The following is a 22166-nucleotide window of genomic DNA, read 5'->3' as shown; positions in this document are numbered from 1 at the left end:
CATCAAAGCCTCATTTGTCAATTACCCCAAATCTCCTCGTTCTAGATCAATCAGGGTACTTTGATAGGGCAGACAGGGATGGATTTAAAATTGATCTTGCTGATATTCCATAGCAGTCTTTCTTCTCCACTGAAATTTATTCTACCCAGTCCCACATCATTGACTTAATATAAGCTGGTATGGAACTGTTCATAGCCTGTGAACAATATACTAAAAGATCGGTCTTCCCAAAATGATCTGACAGCAGACGAGTATTGCGTCCTTGACTGAAGGGTTGAGAGGAAGGATGAGACTGGAATGTGTTGGTATTGTGATGAGGAGGGGTTGATTGAGACGGTTTGGGCATGCGGAGGGGATGGAGGACGACAATTGGGTGAGGAAAGTGCGAAGTATGAACGTCGGGGGTAGAGTTCCGAGAGGTAGACTGAAAAAGATCTGAGACGAGGTCACAGAGTGTGATCTCAAGGATAAATGACTGAATGGGGAGGCTGCCACAGATCGAGCAGCGTGGAGAACCGCCACTAGGTGGCCAAGGCGGAAACGCAGTTTATCCAGGTATCTCGAAATGAATGGATCTTGAATTTGGCTCTCTGTTGTTTTTGTTTTTTCTTGGAGGGAACAGTTTGCAGGCCACTAGCCTTTGGCTCCTTCCTTACACTAAAAAAAAAAAATGCATCAGCCTCTATAAGCGATACGATACGATACGTAAACTACAATTACATACAAAATAGATTACGCTGTGAAAGTTCTACCATATAACACTCTAGTAAAAATACTATCAATATAACTCAGAACAGCAAAATTATCAATTCAGTAACAACAATAATTGTCTGACAGGCACTTGGCATGTGTGTGTGTGTGTGTGTGTGTGTGTGTGTGTGTGTGTGTGTGTGTGTGTGTGTGTGTGTGTGTGTGTGTGTGTGTGTGTGTATTTACCTAATTGTATTTACCTAATTGTAATATACAGGAAATGAGCTACGCTCGTGGGGTCTCATCTCTGTTTCTCAGTAAGTCAATTTTAGCTTTAATTTAGCTCAAATTTAGCTCTGTGTGTGTGTGTGTGTGTGTGTGTGTGTGTGTGTGTGTGTGTGTGTGTGTGTGTGTGTGTGTGTGTGTGTGTGTGTGTGTGTGTGTGTGCGTTGACTAGTGATGGTAACTAACCTTGACGGTAGCGCCAGGGAAGAACATCCAGTTGGCTGGGTCTACAGGATCCATGTCGTCATAGAGTGACTGCTGTGAGGCCCAGGCGGTGGTGAGAGCCACGTTGTCCAGCCCCCAGCAGCCAGAGGTGTTGCCCGCCGCACGCCACCCCACACACACACCACGCACACGATACTCCTCAGGCACTGGCTGTGTGTGCACCTCACTACCCGCTTCAGTTCTGATAGGCACATCCAAACAACCAACGAGTCAGTCCAGTGCAAACACTGTCATCATCACCCTAGTAATATTGCCCTCTAAAACTTGGTCTGAAAACGATATGGAAGTAAGACAATGAAAACATAAATGGAAAAGAACTATCACCGTAATTTCCAATGATATTGGCCACATATATTTCGCTTATCATTCAAGTCTTCGCGTTTTTCTAATCACCTCACTAGAAAACCATCCACACCTCTTTTCCTGACTGAATGTGCTTCATCAACCGTGGGACAGCATTATTTTCTCAGTTACAAAGCTTAAAAGGGGATGCAACCGCTGTCATGTGTTAAACAGTACATCTCCACAAAAAATTCATTCATCTACTTTCATCCCTTGGTAGTTGTTATGCTCTTGCAGCTTCAGCACTGCGCCTTCTCATACTTTAATTTTCTGTAATGCAGCCATCTCCTGGACCTTGCCGTCAGGCTTACCACCTTCTACTTTATGACCATACTATCTGATCAGACTTCCTTTTACCTCTGATGAATAGATTATCTTGTTTCACATCGTTTACTAAACTCTGTTTCCTACCTTACCTCACTGTTCAGCTCTGATGTTTTTCTTAGCAGACTAGTTTCCACAGTTCTCACTCTTGACTAGTTAAATGGGACAGTAAAAATATACACGGGAAGTGCATAGTTTGAAGACAAGAAATATGAAGTATTGTTGACGCACTTCTCGATACAGAGTCCAGCCTATACATGGTCTTCACCTAACCCCCCAATACTGATGAGTCGCATATGCCTATAGAAGGCGCAGTACCATGGCTCAGACCTAAAAACATATCGTCACCCTCATAAAGAAATTGCCTAAGTCATTTTTTCTACTTTTCGGGAAATCGAGAAAACTTGTCTCATTTTCATAACTTTCAATGACCTAGGCAGAAACTTGAGGCGCAACTTAGACCACTCATACCCTAGACCTGGCAAAGGCAGCTATACCAATAGGTGCGCCACGTGATGAAGAACTGATTTAGGCAAAAATCCAGAAATCGCCGAAAAATTACTTAGGGAGTTTCTTTATGAGGGTGACGATATCTAGCTTCCTCCCATATCAGATCCAATCAGACGGTGGGCTGAGCTAAAGCTTTTTTAACCGTACCTCGATTTATTGTTGTGTAGTTCCCTGTAATGAGCTCCCTATTTTCTTTCTACCGTTGTGCAAGTCTTACTTTTTCTTATCATGTAGAAATGACTTAATCACATAGGAATTTCCACACTGGAAACTATCGTTTCATGTTCATGTCTGCGTCGACCTGCGGTAAAATACTGACACTTGCTTTAAAAACATGATTAAAAAACATCAGTTGTCGTAAACGTTCTTTTCTTCCATTCTCGAAATATCGGCAAGCTACATTTGCTCAGGATATCATCTTCAAAATGCGAATTTGGTCCTATTACTCTCTTATCATTGAGTTTCCTATGTTGTTAACACTAATGTATCTCATTTAAAAATATTTTAATTTTGTCATCAACTTAAGTCTTGGTTTTTCATTTCCATTAATATTTACTGCAATTTTTTCATGAATACTTTTTATGACCGTATTTCCCCCTCCCCACCTTCTTTTTATTCTGGCTTTAACTAAGGAGGCATGAATTATCTCCTCTTAATACCTTGATAAATGTTTGTCTGGGGTCTCAAGGTATTTTCCTTTGTGTTCACACACACACACACACACACACACACACAGATATATATATATATATATATATATATATATATATATATATATATATATATATATATATATATATATGAGCCTCTGTGGTACGGTGGTAGTGTGTGCATTTTCATACGTGGGAGAACGAGGGTTCGCGCCACGCCAGGGTAATAAACTTTCAGTGCATTCTTCCGGCCATGTACTGCTTTGGCGGACATAAGGGGTGCTGTGTTGAACCACTGTCACGTACTATAAAGTATGCTTGCACCCATTCGGCTTGCGCAGGCCGATTACACCTTAGTCCGTGGGCCAAATCAAGAATTATATACTTTTGTTGCACCCCCCTCTGAACTTTGGCTTGATGGTACCTGGGTGTTCCCAGGTCGCATACGATCACATCTATACTTGTTGTCATTGTCACAACCTGGCAGGTAATTTTAACAAGAGCTTCATCTAACCGAGGGATCATCCAAAAAGTCATATTTATGCGTACATGTGAGGGAAGGTAGAAATGGGGCATTTCCTGGTTTCAGGAGGGACCATATACACAAACAGCCAAAATAACGTATTTGTCTTCATATTACAACTGATAAATATTTAAATTATGCCACATTGTGGAGCTGAAAAGGACATTCGTGACAAACTTTTGCCCATTTTTGCCCTATTTTGGGACTGAAAGTGTACACCTGTATTAGTTTCATGAAATCTTTGGGTGATATTTCCCACTTTTCTGGACAATCACGTTTATTTGCTGTTAGTCAGCTCTTTCTCTGAGAAAAAGATACCTCTGCTTCTAGCTAAACTGGTACTGTGATTGATTCCCTACTGCAGGTGCAACAGATACAGTTTGGCCGTCTGAGTGTGTGATTTTGTGCTCTAATCTTTTGACTGTACTGATGCAGTCAATATTATTCCAGGTTGCTTGTTCAGCAGCAGTGTGAGCAGCTTTACCCACAGTAAGTTATGCTAGTGATTTACCCATGTACATGTACGTGGTATAAGTCCAGCATAGTTAAGTACAGTATAGATAAGTACATTTATGTCTAGTTACTGTTGTGTACTTCAGATGAGATTAACTACATTGCCGTGGTCTGTTCATTGTGCTATTTCAGTTAAGATTTGGACTCCCAACATCTCAGTAGTTAGGGTTATACCTCATCATGATATAAATAATAGAATACATGCTTGCAGGTTGACTGAGCCCTGCTGATCATGGCCGAGACTGTGGGTGCATTTGGTGCTACTGCCAAGAAACTTCCAAGGCTGGACCCAGACTGGAACCAGTGTTTGTGTCATGTGACTTCTGCCTCTGGTAGCCTCACTCAATTCACAGAACAGAGTTGAAAAAAGCTTCAAGACAGTGCAGAAGAGCGCCAAGATGATGTATACGACCAGCTCAAGGGACTCTGGGATGAGGGGTCCAGCTGGTGGATATCTTCTGCCAAAAGATACAGCAAAGAAATGGAGGGATACGTGAAAACTTGACACAGTGTTTGACCACTGTGGTAAGTGAGAAAATCCTTGATGCTGCAAAGAAGAAAGATGATAGTCCTGTTTTTCTTCAAATTAGAGGAAAAGACATAATTGCCGATGAGGTGAAGTATCATAAATCATGCTACAGAAGATATACCCGTGATGTCAAGACTATCCAAGAGGACAACAAGAAAAGACCTGATGGCTATGAATCAGCCTTCACAGAGTTAGTTGCTGTTGTCCATGAGAAAATCATTGATGGGCGTGATCTCCTCAAGATGACTGACCTTCGGGACATGTACACTAATATGCTGGCAGAGGTTGGCATAGATGCACCAAATTACCGCACTGAGAAGCTCAAAAGCAAACTTCAGAAGCACTTTGGTGACACACTTTCATTCTGGTAGCCACAGGCGAGAGCCAAGACTGAAATAGTCTTCTCAAAGATTACATCCACTGGTGAGTCAGTAGAAGCTGTTTTTGCTGCTTCTGCTGCAGTAGATTACCTCTCACCACCAGCAGCAGAAGGGAGTGATCATAGTAAGGCACACCAAGACTTCAGATGTGTACAGATCATTCGAGCAGAGCTCCTGGAACTCAGCAACACAATGGTATGGTCACCAACACCTCATGATCTTGCAAAGAACACTGACATCCTTGATCTGGTGTACAACCTTTTGGCATGGGTACTGTGTGGAGATTCTGGTGAGGAGAATATCTCCGGCCAAAGGCTAATCCTGTCAGACACCGACAACAGACATGTCATGTTAATTGCCCAAGGTCTGCTGCACTTTGTTTCGGGTGGCAGAGTGAAGACCCCAAAGCACGTAGTATTACCAATGACGGTCAGACACCTGACAAGAAGTTCCCAGCTGGTAGAAATACTAAACCACTTTGGTCACTCACTGTCAAACAGCCTTCTTCAGGAGGTGGAGACTTTTTTTATGAAAGAAGAAACCAAAGGCCAGGAGCCCACAGACCGTTTCTTCCAAGAAAAAATAAAAAAAACAATACAACAGAGAGCTAAATTCAAGATCCAATCATTCCGAGATGCCTAGACACACTGCATTTGAAAGACTGGAGATCATAGTAAGTAGGAAATACAGACAGAGGGAGACAGTTCCAGAGTTGACATGTTGCATAAATGAAGGACTGTGAATAACGGTTAACTCTTGCATTTGAGAGTTGGAAAGAAAAAAGATGAAAATTTGTTGCCAGACGGGTGCTATCCACCCGTGGTAGAGGTAGTGGGATGCAAGCAATGCAAGCAGACAGGTGAGAGGAGAAGTTACCATGGAAGTAGCGATAGGAAATGGATAAAGATGCAACAGTGCAGCGAAGAGACAGAGGTTGAAGGGAGCCAGCAAGAGGAGGAGAGTTGATGGGACAAAAAGCCTTTGACTCCATCCTATTCAGAAAAGCTGTACTGTATGTGGGGAGCCTCCCCACACATGAGAGTTGTACTCTAAACAGGGGCGAATAAAACCCATGTATAAAGTCAACAACTGTGCAGGGCTAAAGAAGGTACGGAGTTAGCTTAACACACCTAATCTCTTGGAATCAGATTTTACAAGAGAAGCAATATGATTTTTCCAAGATAAGTCCCGAGTGAATGAAACCCCAAGCATGTTCAAGGATGATGCAGGATTAAGCTGAATATTATTAAAACTTAGAGGGTACTCCTGTTGAAGATTGTGTCGGGGTGATAGGTGTAAAAACTGAGTTTTTGATGCATTAAAAACAACAAGATTATTTTTATCCCCGTCAGACATAGGAGCCAAGTCAGACATTAGGTGTGCCGTAGCCCCATCCCTTATTTGTTGAAGTAACTGCTGAGATGGACGTTGCGGGAATCGAATGGAAAGGTGAAGGGTGGAATCATCAGCGAACGAGTGGATAGGGTTAGATGTACAACTTAGAAGGTCATTGATAAATAAAAGGAAGAGAGTTGGTGACAGGACAGGGCCCAGAGGAACACCACTGTTGATAGATCTAGAAGAACGATGGCCGTCTACAACAGCGGCTATAGAACGACCAGAAAGGAAGCTATTGATGAAGGCACAGATAGAAGGACAGAAACCGTAAGAGGGCAGTTTGGAAATTAAAGATTTATGCTAGACTCAATCGAAAGCCGTCGAGATGTCAAGTGCAATGGCAAAGCTTTTGCCAAAGTCCCGAAAGGAGGATGACCTGGAGTCTGAAAGGTAGGTGAGAAGATCGCCAGTGGAGCGTCCCTGACGGAACCCAAACTGACGATCAGAAAGAAGGTTGTGATAGGAAAGATGCTTTAAAATTTTTCTATTAAGAATTGACTCAAAAACTTTTGAAACACAGGATGTTAAACCAATTGCACGATAGTTAGAGGGTTGTGAATGGTCACCCTTCTTTGGGACTGGCTCAATGAGAGCAAATTTCCAGCAAGAAGGAAAGGTACAAGATGACAGACAAAGGCAAAAGAATTTACCTAGGCAAGGTGTTAGCACTGAAGCACAGTTCTTGAGGACAACAGGAGGGACTCCCTCAGGCCATATGCCTTGTTAGTACTGAGGCCAGTGATGGCAGAAAATACATCGGCTGAAGAAATTTTATTGTCAGCCATAAGGAAGTTTGGGGGGGGAAGTGATGGAGGAACAGCACCGGAATTGTCTAAGATGGAATTGGAGGAGAAAGTCTGAGCAAAGAGATCTGCTTTATCAGTAGAAGAAATAGCTACAGAGCCATCAAATAGAAAAGAGGAGGGAAGGATAATGAAGTAAAGTTGTTAGAAAGGTTTTTGGCAGGGTGCCAGAAAGAGCGAGAAGAATTCGCGTTGGAGAGTTGAGGGCACTAGTACGGATGAAATTAATTTTAGCAGTGTGAAGAACAAACTTAGCACGATCCCAGGCAGAAACATAAACAATATATGATTCAGGGGTGGGTTGGCTCTGGTAGCTATTATAGGCCCTCTCCTTGTTGTGGACAGCATTAGAACAAGCGTGATTAAACCAAGGCTTTCTCTCATTAGTCAAAGGATATGAGAAAGGCATGTATGCTTCCATGCCCAAGAGAATAACCTCCGTTATGCGCAAGGCACACTCAGATGGCTCCCAGCCATGGAAGCAATAATCATTCCAGGGAAAATCAAAGAAGTACTGCCTGAGGGCCTCCCAATCCTCAGCTCCAAAGTGGGACAGATGACGTTTCTTTGGAGGGTCCACAGGCCATACTGGAGCGATAGGACAGGTTAAGGTAATAACGTTGTGATCGGAGGAGCCCAGTGAAGAGGAAAGATTAACAGTGTAAGCAGAAGGATTAGTTGTAAGGAAGAGGTCAAGTATGTTGGAGCTCTCTCCAAGGCAGTCAGGGATATGGGTAGGGTGCTGTACAAGCTGCTCTAGGTCATTAAGGATAGAAAAGATGTAGGCTTGTTCACCAGGTGGATCAGTGAAAGGTGAGGAGAGCCAAAGGAGGTGGTGAACATTGAAATCTCCTAGAATGGAGATTTCAGAGAAAGGAGAAATGGATAGAATGTGTTCCATCGTAGAAGTAAGATAGTTGAAGAATTTTTGATAGTCAGTGGAATTAGGAGATAAATAAACAGCACAGATATATTTAGTCAAAGAATGACAAGAAAGCCGAAGCCAGAGAGTAGAGAATTCAGAAGAATCAAGTTCAGGAACATGAGAGCAAGATAAATCGTTACAGACATATACACAAAATCCACCTTTGACTTTGAAATGAGTATAAAGTAGGAGGACACAGAAAAGGGTTTGTTGTCAGTTGCCTCAGACAGGTGAGTCTCTGACAAGAAGAGAAGGTGAGGTTTAGTGGAAGAGAGGTGGGTTTTGACAGTGAGAAAGTTAGAGGAAAGGCCACGAATATTGCAGAAATGAAGAAGTGAGTCAGACAGTGGTTCCAGGCATCTTTCTGAGTCATCACCGGGAGATGGGCTAATTGTGGGGGAATTAATGATTCCCCCCCCCCTGGGGACTCCAAGACCTGATTTTTTTATGCCATTTTACTTTTAATTTCGAAAGGGAAGTGTAGTGTGTACTGTGCATGTAGTTTGCTGTTGACAGTTAGAGAAACTTGTACTGGAGAGCAAGCTGGCCTACACTCCTCCCAACATCCATCCCAGTGTTCCTTCTGTCATGTGCTGGAACAACAACGACATCAACGAGAAGACTTTAAGTGGCCATGGCACTACTCACTGCACCAATGGCATCATCATCCAGAGAGCTGTTCAGCCGCCTGTTGCTCCTGTTGCATAATTGTCACTAATCCAGCCAGCTAGAGCAAGTGGAGGAAAGCGAAAGAGGTGCTTCATTCCTCAGCCCAACAAGATATTGACAACACATTGTAGGAAAGCAATGCAGTCCTGGCAATATGACCATCACAGATCAACAGCTGAGATATCCAAAGTTTCCAGACTGCATGGATGAAGCTAGGCAGAAGGACACTGCCTGGTGTATGCTTCGACACCGGCATGCTGACGATGATGCACTTCACCCCACAGGCCACCAGATGGTCCCAGGCTGGTCTGGGTTTAATGCAACTATGACTAGCACCATCCCACTTCCCAATGTCGTTGGCTATTGCCCAATGACAGAAGCCTCACCTACAGAACCAATGAGAGCTGGATAAACCCATTCAACTCAGGGAATATGACTGAACCACTCATCAACATTGCATCTGCAGTGAAGGCAACTGACGCCATCACAGATGACTTACTGCAGAACAGAAGGGCAATGATACTTTCATTACGTTTTTGGATAAGAGACTGCAAACAAGTGATGTTGACTTCTTTACTCCACTGCCAAAGTCCAGCCTGCAGACATTTCAACAACTGGTCAAGTTAAAGAGAACCAACTCAGCTGCAACTGACATCGTCATCAAGGCTGACCGAGGGATGTTTGCCAGGATGGTTATCATAGCTCAACATCGGCAAATGGACATGCAAGAAGTCTTGAAGTATCCCCTCTGCCATGGTCCATCGCCACTCCAGATAGTGTTCCTGCAAAAACTGCAAGGCCACACTGTTTCACATCCTGGACGAGAAGGCTGAGCCTGTCAATGTAGTGCCAGCATCAGCAGTATGGATCTTCGATGGGATGCCCATGCTGCGGTCTCTGAAATCTGTTCCCCGGACATTCAGTGAGCTTGCCAGTTATGTTTTCCAGCAGATGAAATCGACATCAGCTCAGAGTAGGACAAGGACTGTCCTGGTAATGGATCAGTATCCAGATGTTCCCATCAAGAATCCAGAGAGAGCAAAGTGTGGTGCAGGAGGCACCATTCAGATCAAGATCCAAGATGGCATGCAAAAGTGCCCCAGCCAGTGGAAGAAATTCCTGAATGATGGCAGCAACAAGACAAACCTGCCAACATTCCTGGTGCAGGAGTGGCAGCAGCAGCACTACCTCATGAGGAGTAGACTGTAGCACCAGTCGAGCAGGGCAGTACTCCCAAGGTGGATGGAAAGCTAATGATAGGGAGAGCTGGAACTCCCGCTTCATCAGCCCTTGAGACTAAGTCCCGACCATCCACCTTTGCTGAACTTTTTGAGTGTCTCAGTAACACAGAGAGTAGGCCAGCATGCTCTCCAATACAAGTTTCTCTAACTATTAACACCAAACTACATGCACAGTACACACCACACTTCCTTTTCCAAAAATAAACAAATCATGGCACCGCAACATGTGGCCTCGGAGTCTCCAGGGAGGGGACCATAAATGCCCCAGCCTTCCGCCCCTCTCCCAGTGACGACTCAAGCTGCCTGGAATCACTGTCTGACTCTCTTCTTCTTCATTTCTGTGACATTCACGGCCTTTCCTCTAACACTCGTTCTGTTGAGCACCACATCTTCTCTAAACCACACCTTCTTTTTCTAACTGAGACTCAGCTGTCTGAGGCAATTGACAGCAGACCCTTTTCTGTTTCCTCCTACTTTCTCTACACTCATTTCAAAGCCAAAGGTGGCTGTTGTGTATATATACGTAACGACTTATCTTACTCTCGTGGTCCTGAACTCGATTCATCTGAATTCTCTATGTTCTGGCTTCGGCTTTCCTGTCATTCTCTGACTAAATATATTTGCGCTGTTTACTTATCTCCTACAAATTCTTCGACTATCTTACTTCTACGATGGAACACATTCTATCCATTCCTCCTTTCTCTGAAATATCCATTCTAGGAGACTTTCAATATTCACCACCACCTTTGGCTCTCCCCTCCCTTCACCGATCCACCTGGTGAACAAGCCTATATCTTTTCTATCCTTAATGACCTAGAGCAGCTTGTACAGCACCCTACCTGTATCCCTGACTGCCTTGGAGAGAGCTCTAACATACTTGACCTCTTCCTTACAACTAATCCTTCTGCTTACACTGTTAATCTTTTCTCTCCGTTGGGCTCCTCTCATCACAACCTTATCACTTTAACCGGTCCTATCGCTCTGGTACGGCCTGTGGACCCTCCAGAGAAACGTTGTCTGTGGCACTTTGGAGCTGCGGATTGGGAGGCCTTCAGCCAGTACTTCTTTTGTTTTCCCTGGAATGATTATTGCTTCCATGGCCAGGAGCCATCTAAGTGTGTCTTGCGCATTACGGAGGTTATTCTCTCGGGCATGGAAGCATACATTCTTGCCTCATATCCTCTGAGTAAAGCAAGAATGCCATGGTTTAACCCCTTAACCGCGGGCTTGTTTTGCTTTTACTTGCGGCTCCTGCGGGCATATTCGCACTCCGACAGACTCTCTAAAAATATTTACCAAAAATCAGTTATTAGTCCTAGAATATTAAAATCATATGTGCTTATGGTACATACCTTCAGCTTTTTCCTGGGGTGTATGTTGAGCTTTCGTCGAGTACTGTAGGACTTGTGGAGACCTCTGAATTCGGGTAACGAAGTCTCCACTTTACACTTCCCAACAACCCGTAATATGATTACCACAGCCTGATATTATCACTAGAAACACTATTCTATGATTCTCAAATAGTTTGGAATCCATACTCCAAAAAAAAAAAAAAAAAAACACTGTGAAAGCAATGAAAATTACAAGCGCGTATATGACCTTCCCACTTGCGATCGTTTGCCACTGGTGTTCTGTCATTTATTATTCATAAAAACACTCACAGTTTATATTTCTATTACTATATAACACTTAAATATATCTACAGTCTTTATCCATAAGTTTCCTTCAGTAATAGTAGTTTATTGTCACAGTAGGCATTCAATTTCTCCTTCAGTAAAATACGTAGCATTCACTTTCTCGTCCTGTATACTAGCGCTGAGAGTGAATGTCACTTTCACCTTCACTATCATAACTCATAGTATTCATACATGCTAGAGTGAAACTTTCACTTTCATTACTCCTAGTATATATGCTCTTATTCTTATAATACTACTCATTTACATTTCTATTTACGTTCTCTATTTTATTTACATTATTTATATTTCTGTTTTATTTACACTGTGTTAGGCACTGTCACATGCAGTAACTTATAAAACTATTTTCCACTGTTCACTTATTTTACATTCATTGCTTTCACTTGCTGTTTACACATTATTTACATTTCCACTTGCACTGTTTTACTCACCAGGAAGATCGTAGTCACTCTCTATCATTTGTCAGCATTTTACCTCTTTCATGGGGCTAAAAAGCAGCGGAATTTAGCAGGCGCGAATCCAACGTACTTTCACCTTAAAAGACGACAGTAAACTGATACTGGTGGGCCGGGGTGGCCTACCTAGGGAGAGTGCATTACTGCCAACATCAGCCTTGTGAGAGCTGCTAATATATATCTATGAAATGATTGCCAGGAAATCTAGACAAAACACTATAAATTACGTAGTTCCAGGTGAATATAAATATCACTTAGGCTTCTCCCTTCCCTCCTTATATATATTTTTATTATGAGAATAGATTATACGGCATATTTCAAGGGGAAATAAACAGCGAAAATTAGTGAACAAGTGCACGTGAGGTGTTGTCAGATGATATTTAGCCAATTCCAGGTGTATGGCACTATCACTTACCTTATTTCTTTTTTGTATATATTATTTGGTAAAAGAATAGGGCATAGGGCTTATTTCAATGGATGAAATCAGTGGAAAATTCCAGGGAAGATTTACTTAGCGTAGCATGGCCGGGCAGGTGAGAGGAAAGGGTAATGGAGGGGAGGTAGGGAGGGAATCAAGAACGGGGAGAAATGGCTAAATTGTCAACAATGGATGGGAGTACAGATGAGATTAGGAGTGCTGACTAGTGTTGGACATTGGCAGTACTGATAGATGATACAAGCCACCACTTGAAAGCCCAGGAGAATTCAAAATAACACAGAATCACAAAAGTGACGCCCACTGGTATGATCCCTTGCTCCCAAGCATCACGAAAGTGACGCCCCACAGTTAAGGGGTTAATCATGCTTGTCCTAATGCTGTCCGCAACAAGGAGTGGGCCTATAAAACGTACTGGAGCCAAACCACCCCTGAATCACATCTTTTGTACATTTCTGCCCGGAATCGTGCTAGGTCTGTTCTTTGCATTGGTAAGAATAATCTCATCAATACTAAATGCTCTCAACTCTCCAACTCGAATTCTTCCCACTCCTTCTGGCACCTTGTCAAAAAACTTTCTAACAACTTTACCTCATCATTCTTCCCTCCTCTTTTCTACTCCGATGGTTCTGTAGCTATTTCCTCTACTGATTAATCAGATCTCTTCACTCAGACTTTCTCCTCCAATTCCACCTTAGACGATTTCGGTGCTGTTCCTCCATCACTTTCCCCCTCTGACTTCCTCATGGCTGCCATTAAAATTTCTTCAGCTGGTGTATTTTCTGCCATCACAGGCCTCAATACTAATAAGGCATATGGGCCTGACGGAGTCTCTCCTGTCGTTCTCAAGAACTGTGCTTCTGTGCTTACACCCTCCCTAGGCAAACTCTTTTGCCTTTATCTATCAACTTGTACCTTTCCTTCTTGCTGGAACTTTGCTCTCATTCAGCCCATCCCATAAGAAGGGTGACCACTCACAACCCTCTGACTAACGTCCAATTGCTTTAACATCGTGTATCTCAAAAGTTTTCGAATCAATTCTTAATAGAAAAATTTTAAAGCATCTTTCCTATCACAACCTTCTATCTGATCGTCAGTATGGGTTCGGTCAGGGACGATCCACTGACGATCTTCTCACCTACCTTTCAGACTCCTGGTCATCCTGCTTTCGGGACTTTGGCGAAAGTTTTGCCATTGCACTTGACATCTCAAAGGCTTTTGATCGAGTCTGGCATAAATCTTTAATTTCCAAATTGCCATCTTACGGTTTCTATCCTTCTATCTGTGCCTTCATCTCTAGCTTCCTTTCTGGTCGTTCAATAGCCACTGTTGTAGACGGCCATTGACCTTCTCCTAGATCTATCAATAGTGGTGTTCCTCAGGGCTCTGTCCTATCACCAACTCTCTTCCTTTTATTCATCAATGACCATCTAGGTTGTACATCTAACCCTATCCACTCATACGCTGCTGACTCCACCCTTCACCTTTCCATTCAGTTCCCGCAACGTCCATCTCAGCAGTTACTTCAACAAACAAGGGATGAGGCTATGGCACACCTAATGTCTGACTTAGCTAGTATCTCTGACTGGGGTAAAAATAATCTTGTTGTTTTTAATGCATCAAAAAACTCAGTTTTTACACCTATCAACCCGACAAAATTTTCCACAGGTATACCCACTAATGTTTAATAATATTCAGCTTAATCCTGCATCATCCTTGAACATGCTTGGGGTTTCATTTACTCGGGACTTATCTTGGAAAGATCATATTACATCTCTTGTAAAATCTGCTTCTAAGAGATTAGGTGTGCTAAGCCAACTCTGTTCCTTCTTTACCCCTGCACAATTGTTGACTCTATACAGGGGTTTTATTTGCCCTTGTGTGGAGTACAACTCTCATGTGTGGGGAGGCACCCAACATACAGCTCTTCTCAATAGGGTGGAGTCAAAGGCTTTTCGTCTCATTAACTCTCCTCCTTTTACTGACTCCCTTCAACCTCTGTCTTTCTGTCGCACTGTTCCATCTTTATCTCCTTTCTATCGCTACTTCATTGGTCATTGCTCCTCTGAACTGTCTGCATGCATTCCTCCACCTCTATGACGGGTGCGTAGCACCCGTCTAGCAGCAAACCCTCATCCCTTTTCCGTCCAACTCTCTAATGCAAGAGTTAACCGTTACTCCCAGTCCTTCATTTATGCAATAGGTCAGCTTTGGGACTGCCTCCCTGTGTCTGTATTTCCTGCTTCCTATGATCTCCAGTCTTTCAAACGCAGTGTGTCCAGGCATCTCAATATGATCGGATCTTGAATTTAGCTCTCTCTTGTATTTTGTTTTTTTCTTGGAAGGAACAATAATTGCGGGCTCACGGCCTTTGGTTCCTTCTTCCTCCAAAAAAATAAATAATTAAAATAAAACAGTTTGCAGGCTTTGGTGCACTGTATGTCACCCATGCTTCAGAATGACTCAAACTGTCTGCAGGAGTGAATGGCATTGACTGCACCAGGATGGATGAACTGTGTACAGCAAAAGAGGAAGCTGACACCCACATCCTGCTCCATGCTAGCCATGCATCATCCACTGGACATGAATGCATCGTCAGTAAGTCCCCTGATACAGATGTTGCTGTTCTTGCCTGTACCTTCAGCCATCAGATCAATGCAAGGATGCTCTTTGCACTGGAACAAAGCAGAGACAAAGGTATGTTGACATCACTGCCATTGGAGAGTCTCTGGGTGAAGATGTGTGCAAAGCACTTCCAGGATTGCACACTTTCACAGGTTGTGATAGCACAAATGCATTCATCAGCAAAGGCAAGAAGCAGGCATTCCAGCTGGTTGAATCTGACTCAGACCTGTGCAATGCCATGAAGAAGGTTGGCAGCTTTTTTGATGAAACTGACGAGCGGCAACAAGGATCTGCTTAGTTTTGCCTGTGCGCTGTATTGACACAAGGGTGACGACACAGATTTTGTCTGGTACAAACTCTTCTGCAGCAAAAATGCACAAAGCTACCATCTGCTACCGACCAAAAATGCTCTCAAGTACCATGTTGCTCGAGCAAACTACCAAGCATGTATCTGGCACCATTCACTGGATGCAACTGCACCAACACCCAGCCCAGATGGTCATGGCTGGGTTGTGAAAGATGGCAACCTCTCAGTCCACTGGATGGATCAGCAGCCTGCTTCAAAGGCACTTTTGCAACTCATCAGTTGCAACTGCAGCAAGGACCACCGTGTAGGGAGCAGATGTTCATGCAGAAAAAGTGCCATGCCATGCACTGATGCCTGTGGATGCACCGTGTGCACCAGTGCCCAGAACACTAATTGTACCGAAAATGACTCCAGCAATGATGAGGAGGACTGAAACCTAAGCACTTGTGTTGCTATGGATAGGGCAAATTTGCTATGGACAGACCAAAATTGTTCCTTTAATCATTTTTGTAAAGAAATACCTCTGACAGTTTAAGCAGAACATGTTATGTAACTTAGTTACCCAAGCAGGTACCACTGTTGCATACTTTTGGTTCTGAAAACATAAAAAAAAAAGGATAATGTTGTATAATAAATGCTTTTCACCTCTATAATATGGCCAACTTTAACTATTTACAAGCTTTACTATGTAGGCAGGTACTTTAATGTGACTTTGTATGAATTATGTCCCCTCTGAAACCACCAAATCCCCCATTTCTACCTTCCCTCACGTGCACTCATAAAACTTGCTTTTTCTGAGACCCCTCGGTTAGAAGCTGTTGTCAAAATTACCTGCCAGGTTGTGCCAATGACAACAAGTAATAATGTGATCTTATATGACCTGGGAACACCCTGATATCATCACATCAAGGTTCGGAGGGGGGTGCAACAAACTCCTTAAATAGAGCCCTTTCCAGATTCGTCTCACGGACTACCTGCTTCACAGACGACACATACATCCAAAGCCACAACAACACTATAATGACACTTACAAGCACTTCTCACCCTACTTACAATCTCTACCAGACAGCCTGAGCCACCTGGTCAAGATACATAGACAGCATCGTCCCCACTTCAGTCAGGATAGGCCAGTCCTGCGGTGGACACTCAAACGGCTGATGAGATGATATATATATATATATATATATATATATATATATATATATATATATATATATATATATTGCCAGACGCCGTAATCCCGTAAGGGATGGCCACAAACAAATCGTCTCCATGTCGCCCTGTCACCCTGCCATTTCACTGTGCTTCTCCCAGCTCACACCTCCCTCTCTCATATACCTCTCCACTCTATCCCTCCATCTCATCCTTAGCCTCTCCCTCCCTCTCCCCCCTCCACCTCAATCACATACACTCTCCTCGCCAGTCTCTCACTCTCCATCCTCTCCACATGGCCAAACCACCTCAGTGTGTTTCTCCTAACGTTTCCTATCACATCCACATCCACACCACAACGCTCTTTCACTTCCTCAATTGTCAGTTTGTCTCTCCATGTGACTCCACGTGCTCCTCTCAAATAACTCATTTCTACTGCTCTCACTCTTGACCTCTGTCCCTCCAACAAGGTCCAAGCCTCACTTCCATACGTTAGAGTTGGTATCACAATACTGTCATGCAGTAACTTTTTCACTTCCATGCTCACTTCCCTGTTTCTTATCACTGCTTTCAAGGAACTACAAACCTTTCTTCCTTGTTGTGTGTGTGTACTTTTTTTTGTACCGGTACCGGTAGTGACACTACAATTTTAGGCAAGTACCGGTACCGTTACCGACGGTACTTTTTGAGTACCGGGTGCCCACCTCTGTATATATATATATATATATATATATATATATATGTATGTATATCCCCTGGGGGTAAGGGGGGGTTTCAAGAATACTCCCCCAGTATCCCTGCTTGTCGTAAAAGGCGACTAAAAGGGTTGGCGTAGGGTTAGTGCCCCTCCCGGGAAAACAACTAACTAAAAAAACAAAGAAGCCTCGGACAAGGACTGACCTAAGGATGACGACCCAGGACTGGATAAAGGACTTGGTAATGGCTACATGGAATGTAAGAGGAGCGAATGATGAGGTGAAAGAGAGAGAGATTGTCCAGGTGCTTGAGGGTGCGAAAATGGATGTATGTGGAATAACTGAAACAAAATGGAGAGGAGAAAGTGTGAGAGAATAGGAGTATGGATGGGGTAAATGTGCAGGAGTAGGTCAGAATGAGAGGGCAAAGGAAGGAGTACGTATAGTTGTGAATAAAATATGGAAGAGCATAAGACGGTATGGATCAGTTGGGCCAAGGATTGTGTGGGTAAAGTTGAAAGCTGGAATACAAATGTGGGCGACTGCGTGTGATCGTGCTAACAGAGTGAAAGAAGAGTTCTGGACAAATGTGGAACTGTGCATGGAAAAGTTCGGAAGGAATGAGAGAGTGTTTTTGATCGGTGATATGAATGGTAAAGTTGGGAATGTGAAGGTGGATGGAATAGTTGGTGAGTGGGGTGTGCCTGCTGAGATAGATGAGAATGGGAGTGCGTTAGTGGACATTTGTGCTGGGAGGGGGTTGGTGATAGCCAATACCCTCTTCAGGCATAAAATGATCCACAGGTATATATGGCGAGTGATGAGAAGGGTGGGTGGTGAACTGAATGAAAGGAAGGCAATGATTGATTATGTGTGTGTGTGGATGAAAGGATGCGAAGATGTGTAATGGATGCAAGAGCTTACAGAGGTTGGGGGAGTGGACTTTCTGACCACTACTTGGTGGTGGCCAGAATTAGGATCCAAGTAAGATGGAGGAATAGAAGAAGGGAGAGACGAGAGGAAGTAGTTGCAAGGAGAGTGGTAAGGTTACAAGACGATGAGAAAAAGGCAAAGTATAAGAGAGAAGTGGAGGAACGATTGGCCAAATATGAATTGGAGCAGATGAGGGACGTGGAAGGTGTGTGCAGGATATTTACAGAAGAAATATGTGCAGCATGTGATGTGGTGTGTGGGAGGAAGAGAAGATGGAGGGGGGTGCAAGGAACAGCGTGGTGGACTGAAGAGGTGAGACAGAGTGTGGCACAAAAGAAGAAAGCATACAATGAATGGATGAGAAATAGGGGCGTGGAAGAAGTTGAGAGCTGGAAGAGAGAGTTATATGTAGAAAGAAAGAGAGAGGTGAAAAGATTAGTAAGAGAGAGTAAGAAGAGAGTGGATGAGGGATTTGGAAGGAATTTGAGTGTAAATTGGAGGGACTGTAAGAAAATGTTCTGGAAAGAGGTGAAGAGAGTAAGACAGGGTGGAAGTGAGGTTAGCAGGAGAGTGAAAGATAAAAATGGTAGATTACTAGTGGAGAAAGGAGAAAAAGTGAGCAGATGGAGAGAACACTTTAAGGAATTGTTGAACATACAGCATGGAAGTAATGCGAGTATAAGTGGCTGGGGAATGGCTGGGAGAAGGAGGGAGGTGAGAAGACAGGAAGAAATCAGTAGGATAGAAGTTGTGGAAGCAATGAAGAAAGTTAAATTGGGGAAAGCCCCAGGAATTGATGAAGTGTGTGGTGAAATGCTGAAGCATGGGGGAGAGATAGTAGTAGAATGGATGTGGAAGATGTGCAGATTGGCCTGGAAGGAAGGCAGAGTCCCGGAGGATTGGAAGTCAGGTATAATTATTCCCTTGTATAAAGGAAAAGGGGAAAAAGAAGTGTGTGGTAATCATAGGGGCATTTGTCTTCTTAGTATAATAAGAAAAGTGTATGGTAGGATACTTATTGACAGAGTTAGAGAAAGAACAGAGGAATTAGTTGGAGAAGAACAGGGAGGCTTTAGGAAGGGAAGAGGCTGTGTAGATCAGATATTCATTCTTAGACCTTTAGTGGAAAAGTTTCTAGAGAAGGGAAAGAAGTTGTATGCGGTTTTCATGGATTTGGAGAAAGCATATGACAGGGTGGATAGACAAGGATTGTGGAAAGTATTAAGAATATATGGAGTAGATGGGAAGTTGTTGAATGCTGTGAAGAGTATGTACGATGATGCTAAGGCTGCAGTGCGTGTGGATGGTGAAGTAAGTGAATTCTTCTTTATGAAGGTTGGGTTGAAACAGGGATGTGTCGTGTCTCCATGGTTGTTCAATCTGTACATGGATGGGGTAATAAAAGAGGTACAAGGTAGGGTAGTGGATGTTGGAGTGGCCCTGGTGAGAGAGGATAGTGTTTGGAAACTCCCTGTACTGTTGTTTGCAGATGATACTGTGTTGTTGAGTGAAGACGAAGGGAAGCTGCAAGGCTTGGTGGATGAGTTTGGGAGAATGTGTAAGAAACGGAATCTAAATGTGAATGTAGGGAAGAGTAAAGTGATGGTCTTTGAGAGAGGTGAAGTCAGTGAATGTACAGCGAGGTTGGATGGTGAGGAATTGGAAAATGTGAGTACGTTTTAGTACTTGGGTAGTGTGATGAGTAAGGATGGAGGTTTGGAAGGTGAAGTGCTTGAAAGGGTACAGCAGGGAAGAAAGGTTGCTAGTTCTTTGAAAGCAGTGATAAGAAACAGGGAAGTGAGCATGGAAGTGAAAAAGTTACTACATGACAATACTGTGATACCAACTCTAACGTATGGAAGTGAACATTGGACGTTGTTGGAAGGACACAAGTCAAGAGAGAGAGCAGTGGAAATGAGTTATTTAAGAGGAGCCTGTGGAATCACATGGAGAGACAGGCTGACGAATGAGGATATAAAGGAGCGTTGTGGTGTGAATGTGGATGTGATAGGAAGCGTTATGAGGAACACACTGAGGTGGTTTGGCCATGTGGAGAGGATGGAGGGTGAAAGACTGACGAAGAGAGTGTATGTGAGTGAGGTGGAGAGGGGAAGAGGGAGGGGGAGGCCGAGGATGAGATGGAGGGATGGGGTGGAGGGGTATATGAGAAAGGGGGGTGTGAGTTGGGAGCAGGGCAGTGAAATGGCGGGGGACAGGGCGACGTGGAGGCGATTTGTTTGTGGCCACCCCAAACGGGATTGAGGCGTCTGGCAATAGATAGATAGACAGATGTATGTATGTATGTATATATATATATATACAGTATATGAGGATGGTCCAAAGTCCATAGGTAAAAAATAAGTTTAAAAAGTACCGCTCCACAAGGCTGCCCCTGTTCCATTTGGCAAATAGACATCACAGGCAAAATTTTAGCCCATCTTAAAAATTTTGAGAGGTTGCAGAAGTCAGATTTTGTGTCATATGTACGATATTCTGACTGTGCAGTTATGTGCGTAGCCTACTGAAGTTTTATCAAAGACTATATGCTTTTTTTTATCTTACTAGATCTGTTTTAATGGTTTTAAAATAAACCTCTGGAAATGCAGCTTTAACTTGCCCACTGTCCAGCTTTTCAGCTTTTACATTGCTTCACATGTGGTCTCTTCATCACGCTTTAAACTGGAGGTCAGCCAAGAATAATCATCAGGATCGTTTCCTATCTGTAATATATGCACTGGTGAGTACAGTTATAGACTTTAGACAAGTTTAAAACTTCAGTCACAAACTTCTGTCTTTCTGAGAGAGTTCTTTTTAATATTGCTTTAGTCCGTTGCGGTTGAGCATGTGATAATGATGTCAGAAATTTGAAGTTCTCTATCGGTGTGGCTGGTTGGAATGTCAGAGAACGTAATCACATGCAGCGGATTTCCCACAAAATTACATGTCTTAAAGACTTTAGTTTTCTATCATTAAGTAGAAAACAACAATGTTGGAGAAAGTGCCAGATTAGCTGTCAGGGCTACCATACTGTTCTGGGAAAAAGACAGAATACCAGTAAAAGGAATGACTCTGCACAACAAAGGCTATTAAAAGTATATGATGGGTATTGTCTGCACAAAAAAATAACCCGTCTATGGAAATCTGAAATCAGAGGTTAAAGGAACAAATGTTTCTTGATGAACTCAGCAGTCTTTCTGACATATCCAACAAAGATGCTCTTCAAAGCATAGAAATGAAGAGGATAAAATCTCCCTAACGATGCAGTGCGATGACAAATCTAGTTGCAGCATAAGTTTTGTTGACAAAACATTGGCAGAAAACGAACAACGAAAGCAAATCAGAAATGAGCACGAAGAAAGAAAAAGAAAACAATTTACTTCTAAAGTAAAGGAAAGCTACAGGAAATCTGAGCTATGACAGTAAACGGAGTGATGATTCAGATTCAGATGATCTTTATGTAACAGATGGACCAGCAGAGCACAAGAAATGTAGAAAGAGCCTTAACACAGTTTGTCACCACATGTTGCATCAACATTAGACAAGATTAATATCTCTGATCGTAAGGTGGTGTTTGTCACCAGCGCTGTAGCAAGGACTCTGGGTCATGATGTTGATGATCTGTCATTATCAGAAAGTGATATACATTGCGCTCGGGTTAAAATTCGGGAACTGAGAGCTTCGGTAGAGATCATCCACAGGTTTGTCTATACCATTTCTACTGCACTGGTATGGGAAGCTCTTACCTGATTTTACAGGTATCAAATCTGAACAGGTGGACAGTGTGGCCATAACAGGATTTGAAACAGAAAAACTACTTGGTGTACCAAAGGCAAACCACAGTACTGGTGAGGAACAAGCCAAA

This window comes from Coenobita brevimanus, chromosome 101 (genome assembly GCF_032717465.1).
Source record: "Coenobita brevimanus isolate Jiangsu-jjx chromosome 101, ASM3271746v2, whole genome shotgun sequence".
In the NCBI taxonomy this organism is placed as follows: Eukaryota; Metazoa; Arthropoda; class Malacostraca; order Decapoda; family Coenobitidae; genus Coenobita; species Coenobita brevimanus.
Note: the sequence above shows the minus strand (reverse complement) of the source record.